At 48.5% G+C, this 14,961-nt stretch overlaps 1 long non-coding RNA gene across 1 annotated transcript in view; it reads right to left on the bottom strand.

Moving 5' to 3' along the window:
- Positions 1 to 5,963: 5,963 nt before the first annotated feature.
- The window catches only part of LOC308062018, a 459,477-nt gene continuing 450,479 nt past the window's right edge, over positions 5,964 to 14,961 (bottom strand). Inside the window, exons 2-3 of the long non-coding RNA XR_013927440.1 lie at positions 7,041 to 7,124; positions 5,964 to 6,128 (exon numbers count right to left, since the gene is read on the bottom strand). This is a non-coding gene — a long non-coding RNA (uncharacterized lncRNA). The remainder of the gene's footprint in view (positions 6,129 to 7,040; positions 7,125 to 14,961) is intronic.

Raw genomic sequence — 14,961 nt, 5'->3', positions numbered from 1 at the left:
GACGAGCGTTCTGTCTAAAGTATACTTGGCATTTCTTGCCAATACAGCTTCTTTGCTACACCAAAGACATTTTCATTCAGATGCTATTGAGCATCATTTCTTCTTTTCTTTCAAACGGTGCATTTTTGTCGTGGTACTGCGTGTTAGACGGTGTCAGGGCAATACTGAAGTTTTATGGCAGATCACTTATGGTGAATATACCTAAAAATGTTCTTAGAGAAGCCCTAAGTTCTTTTGAATCTCAGAAATGGTGCTTGATTCTCAGAGACGGTAATGGTTTTGTATTACTTAGCGTGCTGTTTCAGTTTGGTAATCTACCGTCTGGCAAACTTTCATGTGATTAAAGACTTTGGAATATGACTTGTCAGAAATACAAAGACTTGGAAACCGTCTCCATTCCTTAAACATTCAAATTTTAACGGTTGGGGTTTTTTTTCCTTTTTCCTGTGGTTCTGTGACATTCCCACAACAGTCTTGTCTTTACAATGTGTACTCATAGGATTTTTCCCTCTTCCAGTTTGTTGTATTAAAACTGAAACAGAATGACATGCCTGCTGTGGTAACTGTAACTTTGGCCCCAGCCTTTCCAGTGGTTGGACCTAAACACGCTGTTTACCTACAGATAGGTAAAGTATGTTCAGGAGAGTATCTGTGAGCAGACTTAACAGCACGGTGTTAGGGGTCTTGGGGGTGTTACGGGGTCGCGTGTCATATACAGCAGTAGAGACAGACATGCAGGTAGAGGCAGATGTACAGGTTGTGACACAGATGCTTACTGGAACTTCTGTAAGGGTGTCTTCCCTGTGGAAATGCAAAAATCCCCCAGTGGTTGTCAGAGCAAAGCTAAGGAATACATTTCAGTGTCATACACGTGTATGCCAGATTTTGGGGCTTTATACATAACCGTGAATTTCCGTTTTTGTTGAACAGCATCTGCGTGCCTAAAGTCACCTTCAGAAGATGAAGGAAAGAACTCGGCCAGGATGTTCTGCCTAAAGGGGGTTCTTGGAGATCTTCCCTGTGGAGATATGGTCGTGGGTTTTATAACTTGGTGCAGGAGTCCTGACTAAATGGTGACATGATCTTGGAAAGACCCTTCAGTGAACCTTGAGTGAAGATGGCCAACTTGGTCAGATTTTTCCGGGCCGCGTGATCACGGAAATCTCGTAATAGAAGCAATGCTAATAGAAGCTGAAAGTAAACAGGATTTTAAACATCACTGGCGGGGAAAAAAAAAGAGATGGTGGACTCTTTTTGAAGATGGTGGGAAGGCAAAATGGATGGTTGGGATGTGTTTGAAAAGGTGGGAGGCGGGGTGGGGGTGTCCTCTTCCGTGCTCGCTATTCTAGAGACATGTTCTAGGGTTTTGTAAGCTAACAGGAGCCAAAGCAATGAAAGTTAGATCAGGAAAGAACCTCATGCTTTAGCAGACACTGCTTTAGTGACTTTAGAGACCATTTTGCTGTTGGCATTGAAACGATTCCAAAAAAATGGAAAAGATTTTGCTGCTTGTGTTTGACTATCAGACCTGAAGATTTCTGGAAAGGTACCATGAGATGATGAAAGCATGACGCTGTGTGTAAAATGTTGCTTTTCTATCTGTAAAGGGATTCCCTGAAGTGCTACGTCACGACATGTTAATATCACTCTTACAAACTGACTGATGCTTTCTCTGTATTGATGTTGTTTCCAGAATACACAGATGATAATGCCCTGATTCCGGGGAACTCATCGGTAACTGTTAGGGGAGTCCCTGTTAGAGGAGTTAAAGCTACCGGCAAAACAGACCTTGGGTAAGTAGCCATAACGCGTTGTGTTCTTTGGGAGGGGTTTCAGTGTGTTCACCTTCTTTGTGGCTGTTGGTTTACGGAGGCATTCAGGTTGTATCTTTCTTGTTAAAGCTGCTGTTAACTTTTGTTGTGACAGGGCAGATTTGAAGGTATCTGTCCCAAAGCAGACTTGGATTTTTCAGCCCGCTGGGACGTGGCATTCAAGCTCCAACAGTGGTAACTGTTGAGATGTTTGAATTGGGTTTGTTCTTGGGCTTGTTTTTTCTGAGAGTCAAGTTCTCCATCCTGTTTCCTCTATGCAGAGAGATCCCTTATTGTATGCTTTTGCTTGTATTGCTTTTAGAGTAAACGGAGAGACACATTGCAGTGTGAACTGGTGATTTGTTCCCATCTGCTAGCAGTCCGAGTCTCCGTGTTTGACTGCTTCCTTTGTTTGGGGGAGGGGGGCAGGGTATTCTTACACCCCAAAGGGGGGTGTGTGTGTGGGCTGCATACTGTCTCCAGAGGAAAGACTGAGAGTGGCCAGCTGGCAAACCGTGCAAACAAGAAGTTTCATTCTTAAGTGCTTCCTATTAGATTCCTAAAGACAATGTCTATGTCGGGCAAGAGAAAAAGAACAACATCCTAAAGCGTATTGCCTTTTGTGCCAGGACGGTGAAGGAACAGTTGATCTTTTCCAAACCTGAAGCTCAGAAAGCAGTTGAGCACTTTCCCAAACGTTAGTAGTTACCTTTCTAAGTTTGATTTCACCCTAAGCTGCTCTCTGTGCTCCAGGTATTACTGCTGTATTCCTCAGATTTATGGAGGACAGAGAATCTGATTACAATTGCAGATACTCAAATGTAAGCCTGACTACAGCATTGTCGCTGTCATCGATGTATTCGTACAGTCCAGTTCTGTATCAGCTGCATCAGCATGGTTTGAATGGTCATGTTTTCAAGGCTTCTTCAAGACAGACCTCTCCTCCACCATGAGTAGATATTACTGACTTGTGGTTTTGCCATGTCTTTCTAATGTTAGTTCTCAATAAATAGAGTGTACTGGCGCGTTACAGCGTGTCTCAAACAAACAGTACAGCAGCATCCTAGTACCCATGAAGCATCTGCAAGCAAAACCCCCTGAATTTATGTGGCTCCCCTGTAAGTCTTGGGTATATTACTGCAGTAGGTGTTGCAGTGCTTTCAGGCGCTACCAAGACTTTCTGGATGCCACAGCACTGTGCTTCTAAACATGGCCTGGTTTGGGGGGTTGATTTAGATGGGGATGCTTAGTGCTGTCTTGTCAATATAGCCTCCATTTCTGGTTGGGTGGCACCCTCTCCTGGTGTTGGCATGCTGCCCTAAAATGAGAGGCTAGGTGCCACTAGCATCAAAGATCCAAGAAATACCTGCACGTGGGGGTAAGGGATGAATGCCGCTGCTCTCCTAAAGTTGCAAATGGATCGGGCAGGTTAGCTTTCTATTCCTTCAGCTGGAAACCTTGTGGAAACAACTGGTAGAGTCGTTAGTGTTTGGGAATGCTGAACGCATGGTGTCACGGTGGAGAGGCCTTCAGAAATGCGTTAGTCACCTTGTAGTATCTTCCTCAAGGCAAATGGATGGAGAAACCACGGTGCGGTAATCTAAAGCACTTCCTCATGTTCAGGAGGTACGTGGCTGTACTTGCGAGCCTGGTGGTGGTGTAGCAGTGGCAGGAAGAATGAGCCTTTCTATTTGTGCAGGAATTGCACAGCAGCCTTTGGGTTGCCTCTGCTCGTGGGACGCTTTGGATGATGTATGAATTGTTTGTTAACTAGATCACCGGTTGCATGTTTGATTCTTGAGTAGCATGCAGGTACAGACCAATGAGTATGTGGAATCTCGGCAAGGGCTTGTGTGTCATAAGTGTTTCCTAAAATACTGGAGCATGTTCAAGATGATCTTAAAGCAAGTTCTGGTAATCCAGGCTTTTTTTCTTTTTTTTTTAACACAGGCCTCCTCGACCACAGAAAATCCTAGGAACTGCTTTCAGGTGATGTTTCTACTGCTATTGGTAGTCACTTCAGGCTAGAGGATAGTAGGTACCTGAACACAGTGCTTGGGCTTCCACAAAGAAACACTTTTCTACAGACAACTGTTCTTGTTTTGTCAGGGGAGTGTAGAAGCCAAAGTGCTCTATCTGGTACCTATTTGTGATAGTGGGGCTATACAGATTGCCTGAAGGTGCCTTCGTATTCGGATGGCTGACTGTTTAAGAACAGAAAACTGTAGCACAGTCTTCACAGTTTTGGTACTTAGAGGGCAGAAAGAAAATATCTGAGGACTTCTTCTTGCACTGCTGTATTCTGTATCTTAGAGTAATTGGGGACAAAGAAGGAATGGGATTTGGGGTTTTATTTCAGTTGCACTGAATGTACCAGGAGAGCACACTTTATGTATAGAAATAAATTTCCATATTCATAAGACTATCAGAACACAGTGTTTTGGTGTTCAAGTTTTATAAACTGTTTTCACGGCTTTATGTTGGTTACGAGTGCTTTATTTTAAGTTCTGGTCATCTTTCTTTCTTCTTCTAGAAGTCAAACTGAGCCAGCGAGTAGAACATCAAAAGAGGTATGTAAAGACACAAGCTGAAACTTTTTTCTACATGCTGCACCTAAGTCTAAGAAATGTAGCCTTGTACTAATTCTTTTCTATATATAAAATAGAAATGTTTTATATATAATATTTGTAATATATATATAGAAACATATTTTCCAGTGAAACACAGTGTATGCCGTAAATCCAATGTATTTGATTCAGCATAGTGAAAACTGAGCAATGCCAACATTTGCGCGGTTCTAATGTGAATAATGGTATTTGTGCCTAGTAAGGCATTGCATTTCGTACTGACTAGGCTAGAATATTTCTTGTATGACTGTGTGTTGTACAGATAATGTAGGCTCATTTTTAGAGCTTGCAGGTTCAAGGTTTGCACCACTGAACTTGGTGCCACTCTTCAGTACACCACCACTGTGAATTTACATTTGGAAAAGGGGCAGCATTTTTCTTCCGGTCAGAAAACACTGTCGTTCTGCTGCTAAGACATGAATAAGTAACTCGAGGAGATACTTGACTGGTAATGGCCTAGATCTCCATTTGGCCCTTGGGTGGAAGGCTACGTGCAATGATGCATTTCAAAATAGCCCTCATAGTACAAACATTACTTTGCGGTGGTGTTTGGTTTTCATCTGTAAGTATAACTGCTTTTTCTTCACTCGAATGGTGTGATGCATTACACGAGCTCTAGGCCACGGGATCTGATCACTTTGTAAGCTCTTAGGATAACTTCATCTAGAAATTCATGAACTTGGGGTCTAATGAAAGTAAATGAAAGACAGCGCAAAAACTATACTGCGTTCATGAACCATACCTGTGTGCATTTAGAAAATGTTGAGCTATTAACTGATTAATTTATAAACTGCACTGACAATGTTTCCTGTAGTGACACTTCCTTCTCAAATGAAAGGAAATATTTTTTTTAGATCCTTTTGAGCTGCAAATGGACAGCTTCCTTGACCCTCCGTCTTTTAAGCAGTTGTGAGCATTTGACAAGGGTCCCCCTCTGAGGTATCCTGAGCGATAGATTGATCTCAAGAGGGGTTGGTTACTTTAGTTTCCTCTCATTAACAACGCAGGCATACTTCAGCCCTTTAAGGTTTGTACTTTGTTCTGAACAAATCCAAATTCCACTGGCTTGGAGGTGGCTCTTTAAGTGGCACTCAGAGGATATAGTGCGGGCTTTCATACAGCAGTAGGCGTGTATGTAGAACTTGAATATGTGTTTAATTTTTCTGAATAGATTGGTGACTCTTCCGCACCTCTTTCTCTGGCCCAGCTTATTAAGGTATGTTTAGATGTACTTTCTTGTGAAATAGTGTTTGTAAACCTTACACTGTGCTCTCTAGCTGGATAACTGCTGTAATATGAGAAAAACATTAGTTGTTAATAACTCAGAGTGTTTCTCCTAACTTTAAAATGTGCGTATACTTTGATACTATCCTGTAGAGAATAGTTCCCAGCTTGGGAAGATGGAAGGGGAGCACCTTACTGGCCTCAGTGTAATGCTGCAGTATTACTCATCCGCAAGACACGAAGAAGCAGCACTTTAGAAGCTGTTTACCATTTTTCATACGTCCCGCTCATTGTTCATTGGAAACTAACACAAATTTTACAGAAGAATTTAATTGGCTGTAAGTTATGGACATTGCTGGGGCCTTTGCAACAGCCAGAACAGACGTGTTTCTGGAACATGGACAATTGCATGGCTGTTTTTGAATTTCTAGTCATTACCTAACCCTATGGTAGGTATGACCTAACCCTAAGTCTGAATTTTAAGAGATAACCTTAAGACTTCACCCTATGACGTATCCCTATGCCTTAAGCCTAAGACCTATCTCTAAGACTTATGACTCAACCTTATGATTTAACCCTGAGAGTTAACCCTAAGACTTAAGCTTAAGATTTAATGTTGGGCCTTAACCTTAAGACTTAAATTTAAAAGTTAATATTAAGACTTACACCCTAAGACTTAAACTTAAGACTTAAACTTAAGACTTAAATCCTAAGATTAACCCTGAGACTGAACCCTGAGACTTAAATCTCAGACTTAACCTTAATACTTCACCCTAAGACTTAAACTTCAGATTTAACATTAAGATTGAACCATTAGACTTAAGGTTAAGTTTTAACCTTAAGTCTCAACCCTTAGACTTAACCGTGAGACTTATCCGTAAGACTTATCCCTAAAATTTAAAACGGAGACTTAAACCTAAGATTTAACCTTAAGACGTAACCCTAAAACGTAGCCCTGAGACTTATCCTTGAGACTTAACCTTGAGACTTAATCCTGAGAATAGCCCTATGACTTATCCCCAAGACATACTTCTAAGGCTTAACCCTAAGACTTAACCTTAAGGCTCAACCTTAAGAGTTAACATTAAGACTTAACCCTGAGATTTAACCATAAGACTCAACTTTAAAACAAAACCTTAAGATTTAAACTTAAGACATAACCCTGAGACTTATCCTTGAGACTTAACCTTGAGACTTAATCCTGAGGCTTAGCCATATGACTTATTCCCAAGACATACTTCTAAGGCTTAAACCTAAATACATACTTCTAAGGCTTAACCCTAAGACTTAACCTTAAGAGTTAACATTAAGACTTAACCCTGAGATTTAACCATAAGACTCAACTTTAAAACAAAACCTTAAGATTTAAACCTAAGACATAACCCTGAGACTTATCCTTGAGACTTAACCTTGAGACTTAACCCTGAGACTTAACCCTAAGACTTATCCTCAAGACTTAACACTTCAGACTTAACCCTAAGACTTAAAGTTAAGATTTAACCCTAAGACTCAGTCTATAAGATGTAAACTTAAGACTTAACCTGAAGACTTAAATTTAAGACTTAACATTAAGACTTAACTCTAGACTTTACCCTAAGACATAATCCTGAGACTTAACCCTGAGACTTAATCCTAAGACTTAACCTAAAGTTTAACTTTAAAACTTAACCCTAAGACCGAACCCTAAGACACAACCAGACGACTTAACCCTGAGACTTAACCTTGAGACTTTACCGTGAGATTTAACCCTGGGATTTAACCCTAAGTCTTAATGCTCAGACTTAACTTTAAAATGTACCATTAAGACTTAACCTCAAGACTTAACCTTAAGACTTAACCTTAAAATGTATCCTTAAGATTTACACTAAAAACTTAACCCTAAGACTTAACCCTATGACTTATACTTAAGGCTCAACCTTAAGACTAAACTTTAAGACTTAACCTTAGAATTAACCGTAAGAGTTAAATTTTAAGACTTAACCCAAAGATGTAACCCTTAGTCTTAACACTGAGACTTAAACCTAAAACTTAACCTTAAGATTTAACCCTAAAACTTAACCCTAAGATTTAACCTTAAGACTTGACCTTAAGACTTAACCCTAAGAGTTAACCTTAGACTTAAATATTGAGACTTAACCCAAAGAATTATCCTTAAGATAAATTTTAAGACTTAACCTGAAGACTTAACCTTAAAACTTAACCCTAAGACTGAACCCTAAGATTTAACCTTAAAACTTAACCTTAAGATTTACACTCATGATTTAACCCTAAGACTTCACCGTAAGACTTAACCCTATGACTTAAACTTAAGGCTCAACCTTAAGACTTAACTTAAAGACTTAACCCTGAGAATCAACCCTAAGACATAACATTAAAACTTACCCCTAAGTCATAACCCTAAGACTTAAGTTTTAAGACTTAACCCAAAGAGTTATCCCTAAGACTTATCCCCAAGACTTAACTCTAAGAGTTAACCCTAAGACTTAAACTTAAGCATTAAACTTTAGACTTAACCCTAAGACTCAATCCATAAGGCTTAAATGTAAGATTTAACATTAAGACTTAACCCTAAGACTTATCCTTGAGACTTAACCTTAAGACTTAACATTAAGACTTGACTTAACCTTAAGACTTAACTATAAGACTGAACCTTAAAGACACAACCTTACGAATTAACCGTGAGACTTAACCTTGAGACGTAACCCTGAGATTTAACCCTAAGACTTAATGGTAAGATTAACTTTAAGATGTACCATTAAGACTTAGCCCCAAGACTTAACCTTAAGACTTAACCTTAAAACTTAACCTTAACATTTACACTAAAGACTTAACCTTAAGACTTAACCCTATGACTTAAACTTAAGGTTAAACCTTAAGACTTAACCCTAAGAATTAACCCTGACATAACCATAAGAGTTAACCCTAAGTCATAACCCTAAGACTTAAACTTAAGAAATAATCCTAAGACTTAACCCGAAAACTCAACCTTAAGACTCAGCCCTGAGACTTAACCCTAATATTTTACCTTAAGACTTCACCATAAAAATTAACCCTAAGACTGAACCCTAAGATTTAACCTTAAGACTTAACATTAAGACTGAACCTTAAGACACAACCTTAGGACTTAACCCAAGACTTATGCCCAAGACTTAACTCTAAGAGTTAACCCTGAGACTTAAACTTAAGAATTAAACTTTATACTTAACCCTAAGACTCAATCCATAAGTCTTAAACTTAAGAGTTAACTTTAAGACTTAACCTTAAGACTTGACCTAAAGACTTAACCCTAAGGCTTAGCCTTAACACTTAAATATTAAGACTTAACCCAAAGACTTATCCCTAAGATAAATTTTAAGACTTAACCTTAAAACCTGACCCTAAGAATGAAGCCTAAGACTTAACCCTAAGATATAACCTTAAGACCTAACACCAAGACTGAACCTTAAGACAGGCCCCGGGCCTGAGCCATCTCTGCAGGGATGAGGCCTTCCTTGGCGTCCGTCCCTCAAACCCTCCCTCCGGCCCCCACGGTCTGTCCCTAAAACACATCCCCTCTGGCCCCCAGTCCCTGCTGGCCCTGAAGGCCGGCCACAGCACTTGGTTTCAAGCCTGAGCTGGTCATGTCATGGCTGTTCTGGAATGTGTACAGTGAAAGAAGAGATTGAAATGGCAAATGTTCCCTCTCAGGGTGGTCCCATGCTGGCAAAGGTTGTCCGAGGAGGTTGTGGGCTCTCTGTCCTTGCAGATCTTCAAAGGCCAAGGGCACACAGTCCTCTGCAACCTGCTGTAGGTGAGCGTGCTGGAGCAGAGGGCTTTGCCCAGAGGACCTCCATGGGTCCCTTCCAACCCCACCCTCCCGTGTGGCTCTGTGCTTTGCTTTTCCTCCTAAAGCCCCTCAACTCAGCCCCGATGCCCGCTGGAAAGGGTGCTGGGGCAAGGGACGATCCCAAACTCCTCCCCTTCCCAGGGTCCTTCCCAGCACAAGAGCTCCCCACTCCGGAAGACACGATGGCAGACACAGTCAGGAGAGGGAAAAGATTCTTTTTATTGTCAACAGCAGCTGCAGGGGCCCAGGAGTCACAGCTGTTCAGCCGGTGAAAATCAGTCAGAACCTGCAACGACAGAGTCAGAAAGCTCTGCTAAACCCCCAGAGGCAGGAAGAGGCAGGATTTGGTTCCCCCTTCTTTGGAGGACACTGTTTCTGAGGAATTCCTCATGACCCAGAAGGGAGAGCTCTTGCTGGCCTCCACTAGGGGCCTTCTCCCCAGGGGTGATGTCCCTAGGGAGCTGTGCGTGCGCAGGGATGCTGACAGTGCCCCTGTGCCACACAGCAGGGCTCGACGGGGAGCCCCTGGGGAGCAGCCGTGGGGCTCATCCCAAACCCTGCTCAGCACCAGCCCTCGCCGGCCCTTGCCAGCCAGCTGGGCTGACTTAGGGCCGTGTTCAGACTCGGGAAAGATGGGCAGCAGCACCTGGTACGCACCTGGCCTTCCTGACGTGCTGCACCTTCCTGCATTTTCTCAGGTTTGGGTCAGCAAAATGACTTCCTCTCTTCTCCGTTTTATTTTTGCTGTGCTGTCCCTCTCCTCTGCCCAGATTTCTTTTCTCTTTCTTTTCCTCGAGTTTTCCTTCTCCTGGTGGGATCCTGAAAAACTTTCCATCCCACAGCGTGATGAGATGGGGAAAGCCCCAAGCCCCTGCAGTGAGCTCTCAGGTCAGGCAAGGGGAGCTCTTCCTACCTGGTTTCCTGGGGCAGGCTGGTCAGTTGTTGCAGGCATGCCAGGGACTCTGCCGTGCCCTCGGGGGTGGCTGGAGGCAAATCTGGAGGTGCCTAAACCAGAAATTTGGGAGGTAACGGGTGGCAAGTAACGGCCTGGGGTAGTGAGGGCCTGACTGCCAAATTGCCATCTTAGCTCTACAGAGGAGGTGCTGGTTTGCATCATGCACATTTTGCACAGTCCAGCCAATGCAGCCTAGACTTGATGAAGCTGCGACGGAGTAGGATTTGAGCAAAAGCCCTCTCAAGGTGACAGCTACTCCCTTCTGTCCTTTTGTGGGTATTTTGTGGGTATGTTTTGTTTGATGAAGCAGATCATATTTAATGAAATGCATTCCAGAAACAGCCTTTCCAGTTTTCCTTAACACGTACCACTCTGGGGGGAGAGGAGGAGCCCCAAAGGCACAAGAGAGCAGCTGCCAGGAGGAGGCCCAGCAGCTGCTTGGCCTCCTGGGAAAATACTGTCCCACTTGAGACATGTTGTCCCAGTGTCTGTGGAGCTGCCGTACCTCTGCCGCTTTGGGCCCTGACCCTGTGTCTCCCCCAGCTCCTCTTTCGATGTCCAGCAGAGAGGCGTCTGCATCCAGAAAGGCTTTTGCTGGACGCTGGGTGTCTGCTGTGCCTGCAGGGCCACTTTGCTCTTCGTGCTGCAGCTCTGGAAAGCAAAAGCACGTGCAGCAGCGTGACTTCTTGGAAGTCAAGAACATCTCAAGCAAAGCCCAGCCAAGCCCTACACCGCTTGTCTCCTCAACGTTGAGGTTTCTGGCATCCCAAGCCCCAGTGTCTGTGACAAGCCTCAGCCCCTCCTCCTACCTGTGCGCCTGTCCATGGGTGCTGGCACCTCCTCGGCTGATGGAGGGGAGAGGCCGGCCACCTCCCCCCCAAAGATGTCCCCGCAGTTTTCAATCAGGAACTCCACCAGCACGTTCACCTGCAGACATGAAAGCCTTGGTCTCAAGCCAGGTGCCTGCAGACGTGTCAAGCAGCCTTTCCCACTGCTGGCCCTTCGTCTGCGCAGGCGGCTGCGGCTGGGGGTTGCTCTTCCAGGCACCCAGCCCACCAGCCCTGGCTCAAGGGAGGAGGCAGCCAGGGACCTCTCAACAGCCAAGCTCCGATGGGCCGGGAAGGCAGCACTGGCTGCTGGGTAGGGCGTACCTTCTCGGTCACTGCCAGCATGGCCTGCAGCGGGAGCAGGTCCTCGTTGGCTGGGCTCAGCAGGTTGGGCCCGATGCAGATGGCCAGGTTGCTGCAGCTCATTCTGCTGGTGGCTGCGTTGTTGCCGATGTGCTGCAGCAGGGCCATCAGCCGCTTCAGGAGGAGGAGATTGGCCACAGGCAACTTATCAGCCACCCTGAGGGAAGAGGAAGACAAGGCTGATGAAGCAGAGGGTGCCCACAGCCGTCCCTGCAGCTGGCCCCAGGCGGGTGGGAGCCAGCAGCCGTGTTGCACAGCTTTGCAGCTGCCCGAAAAGACAGCTTTCTGAGGAGCCCGTGCCTTGGCAGGCAGGTCCCAGAACTCTCCCGGTCCCTGCTCAACAGGCAGGCTGCTGCCCACACTTACGCTTTCAGCTCCTCCACCTTGGCCTGCTTGCTGGCCCTCTCCATGGCTGCCATCCAGTCCTCGTAGAGGTCGATGACGAGGAGCTTGGTGGGGATGCTTCGCAGGAATTCCTGCAATGCCAAGGGCTGCAGGTGAGCCTTTGAACGCTGCAGGCCAGCCAGGAGCTCCTCCAGCTGCAGGTCAGAAGTGCTCACCTTCAAGATGACGGCCAGCAGCAGTGCAGGCTGGCTTCCCACATCGACTTCCGTGCCACGGTCCAGGGCCTCGCGTAGCTGCCGAAGTTCCGTGCCGCCGGCAGCTCTGCGGAATATCCCCTCCGTCGTCGGTCCTTCCTGGTGCAGGACAGCCAGCAGCTCCTGCAAGAGATGCAGGACAGTGGCTTGGCTGAGGAGCTGCCCTGCAGCAGCGGTGGCCGTGGCCAGAGCTCTTCCCCAGACTGGACTCTGTCCTCCTGCAAAGGGGCTGGGAGCAGAGAAGCGTGAGCCATGGGCAGAGAGCCCAATTCCCCAGTACCTGGAGCCAGGGGACACTGCCTGTGGACTGAGTGGGGGGCTGGGGACCCCGTGTGCAGGCTGGCTTACCTGGATGGGCCGGGGCAGCGTGTTGTCCTCCCCACAGAGGGCTGCCAGGGGCTGCCCAAAGAGCGCCCTGCTGCAGCCGGAGCCCGCCTGCCCTGGTGCCTGGGCAGCGGCCGGGGTGCACCGTAGACAAAAGGGCCAGGGCAGCCCCATCCTCCTCCTGCTGCTGCTGCTGCTCCCTCCTGCTGCAAAGGAAAACAGAGTAAGACGCCATCAACGGAGAACCCCAGGCCAGCGGTCCCAGAGCCTGCCCTGCCCTGCTCTGTCCTGCCCGCAGCGCGATGCTGTGTAGTGTGGCAGGACAGGCAGGGAGCCAGCAGCTGGAACCATGGCTTTGGCTCAGCAGCTGTGGCTTGGAGGCTGCCGAGAGCTGGTGTGCCACCAGGACAGCCTGTCCCAGCCCTTGCCCTGCCCTCCTGCAAGCTGTGGGCAGCCGCAGAGGCTCTGTGTCCTGCAGAAGCTCATGCAGCGGCCGCTCTCCAGCTGGTGTCCTTGCTAGTCCAGGTGTTGTCCTCCCGTGCGGTGCCCAACCTGCATGGCGACACTCAGGGGACAAGTGAGCACAGTTCAATCCATTGCAGGAGGTTGCCTTTCTTTCCCAAACTCACCTGGCTCGTGGCAAAGTCCCCCTGCGTTTGCAGATGGGGCCGTCGCAGGCCCTTGCTTGGGATGAGCCTGCAAGAACCAAGAATGAGGCTGCGCTTGGACAGCAGCCCCGCAGCAGAAAGGGCCAGCGGCGAGCTGCCCCCCGGAGCCAGCAGCCTGAGCATGGCAGAGCTGGGACCCTCTGCCCTCCCAGGCTCTCTGCCCCGTGCGGCAGGTTTCGTCCCAGCTCCGCCAGCCAGCCAGTACGTACCAGCGTTCCTGGTGTCTCCCCAACCCCCTCTGCTGCGGAGCGGTACTGTGGGAACCCCCGCCCTCCTGCACATGGTCACCCCACTTGCTGCACATCCCAGCACAGCCAGAGATGGGTGAAAGGCAGCCATTCTCACCTCTGCCTGTGCCTCCATCAGCCTCTCCAGGCTCCTGGCGCGCACTGTCCTCCACTGGGCGGGAGAGAAGGAGGGGAAGAAGGTGAGCAGCCATGGGTCTGCTGCTAGGCTGCAGGAGCAGTGCTTGGGGACAGGGCCCAGAGCAGAGAGACACTCACGGCGTGGCGGCAACTCAGCTCCTTCTCCAGGAGCTTGATGGATGTGAGACGGGTGACGCAGGCTCCCGTGCGTCTTTCTGGTGTCCTGTGCACCGGGAAGGGAGAGGGAGAGAGCTGGGTGAGCCCCAAGCCGTCTCTTGTCTCTTGTCAGGCAGCTGTGCCCGAGAGCTGCCTGCAGCCCCAGGGGCACCTTCCCCAGCTGGGGGCTGTGTTCCCCCGTGGGCCCAGCTTCTCCTGGAGCACCCCCCCGGCTTACCCCAGCAGCGTGGCCACCCACAGCTCCTTCAGTGCCTGGGAGCTGCAGAAAGAGAGGGGAGACAGCGTCAGGCCCTGCTGCCCCCAGCCCTGGGCAAAGGTGGGTGCCTGCACAGCCCTGCCCCGTGGGGCAGGACAGAGGCGCTGTCCAAGCCCTGGGTCGCTCTGTCCTGCCCGAGCAGCTGTATTTGCCCTTCCCTTCTGGGGACCAAAAGGTGACCAGGGGATGCAGGATGGGGAAACATCCTCCATCCCTCCCTCCCTGCCACCGAGCTGCCTGCTCCCTGCCCAGGCTCTGCACGCAAGGCAGAGGCCAGTATTCACGGGATGGCGTGGGCACGGCTGGGAAGCTCTCCTGCCCAACCACGACTCACCCAAAAGTGGCAATGCAGGAGCCGGTGGGCCAGGCGAGGATGACAGAGGTGCTGTCCTCATCGGTGCCTTGCTCCTCCTCCTCCTGTCCATCCTGCCCCGCAGCCTCCTTCCCGCTGCTGAGCACCCACAGCTGGTCCAGGGCCAGGCAGAGCTGTGGGCGCAGGCTGGTGCCATGTCTGCAGAGAGCAGAGGCGGGCACTGAGCTGGAGGGGGGCTCCTTGGGCTGGGTCCCCACGCGCAGAGCCCTGTCCCCCACCTGCCCTTGGGACGGACATTGGTGCCTCCAGCACCGAGGGGCCAGGGCCTGGGGCTGGTGCCAGGGTGTCCCTGGGCCAGGGCTGGGGGGAAGGATCTGGGCTCTGAGGGTCTTACCGCAACTTGGCGACCACCAGTTCCTCGTGGAGGAGGAGCAGGCGCCTCTCGCTCCTCTTGCGGCCCCGGGTCAGCCGCACGTCTGCGCTCAGCGCCGGCTCGGCGTCGCTGAGAGCCTCCCTGCAGAGCAGAGCGCGGCGGGCATGAGCAACGTCAGTGCTGCGTGGCCCAGCTGTGCCCACGTGTCCCCGAGCCCGGGGGAAGCCCACCTGGAGCTGCAGCAGCAGCAGGC

This window comes from Falco punctatus, assembly GCF_963210335.1.
Source record: "Falco punctatus genome assembly, chromosome: 4".
Lineage (NCBI taxonomy): Eukaryota > Metazoa > Chordata > Aves > Falconiformes > Falconidae > Falco > Falco punctatus.
Note: the sequence above shows the minus strand (reverse complement) of the source record. Positions and strands in the feature narration are given on the sequence as shown.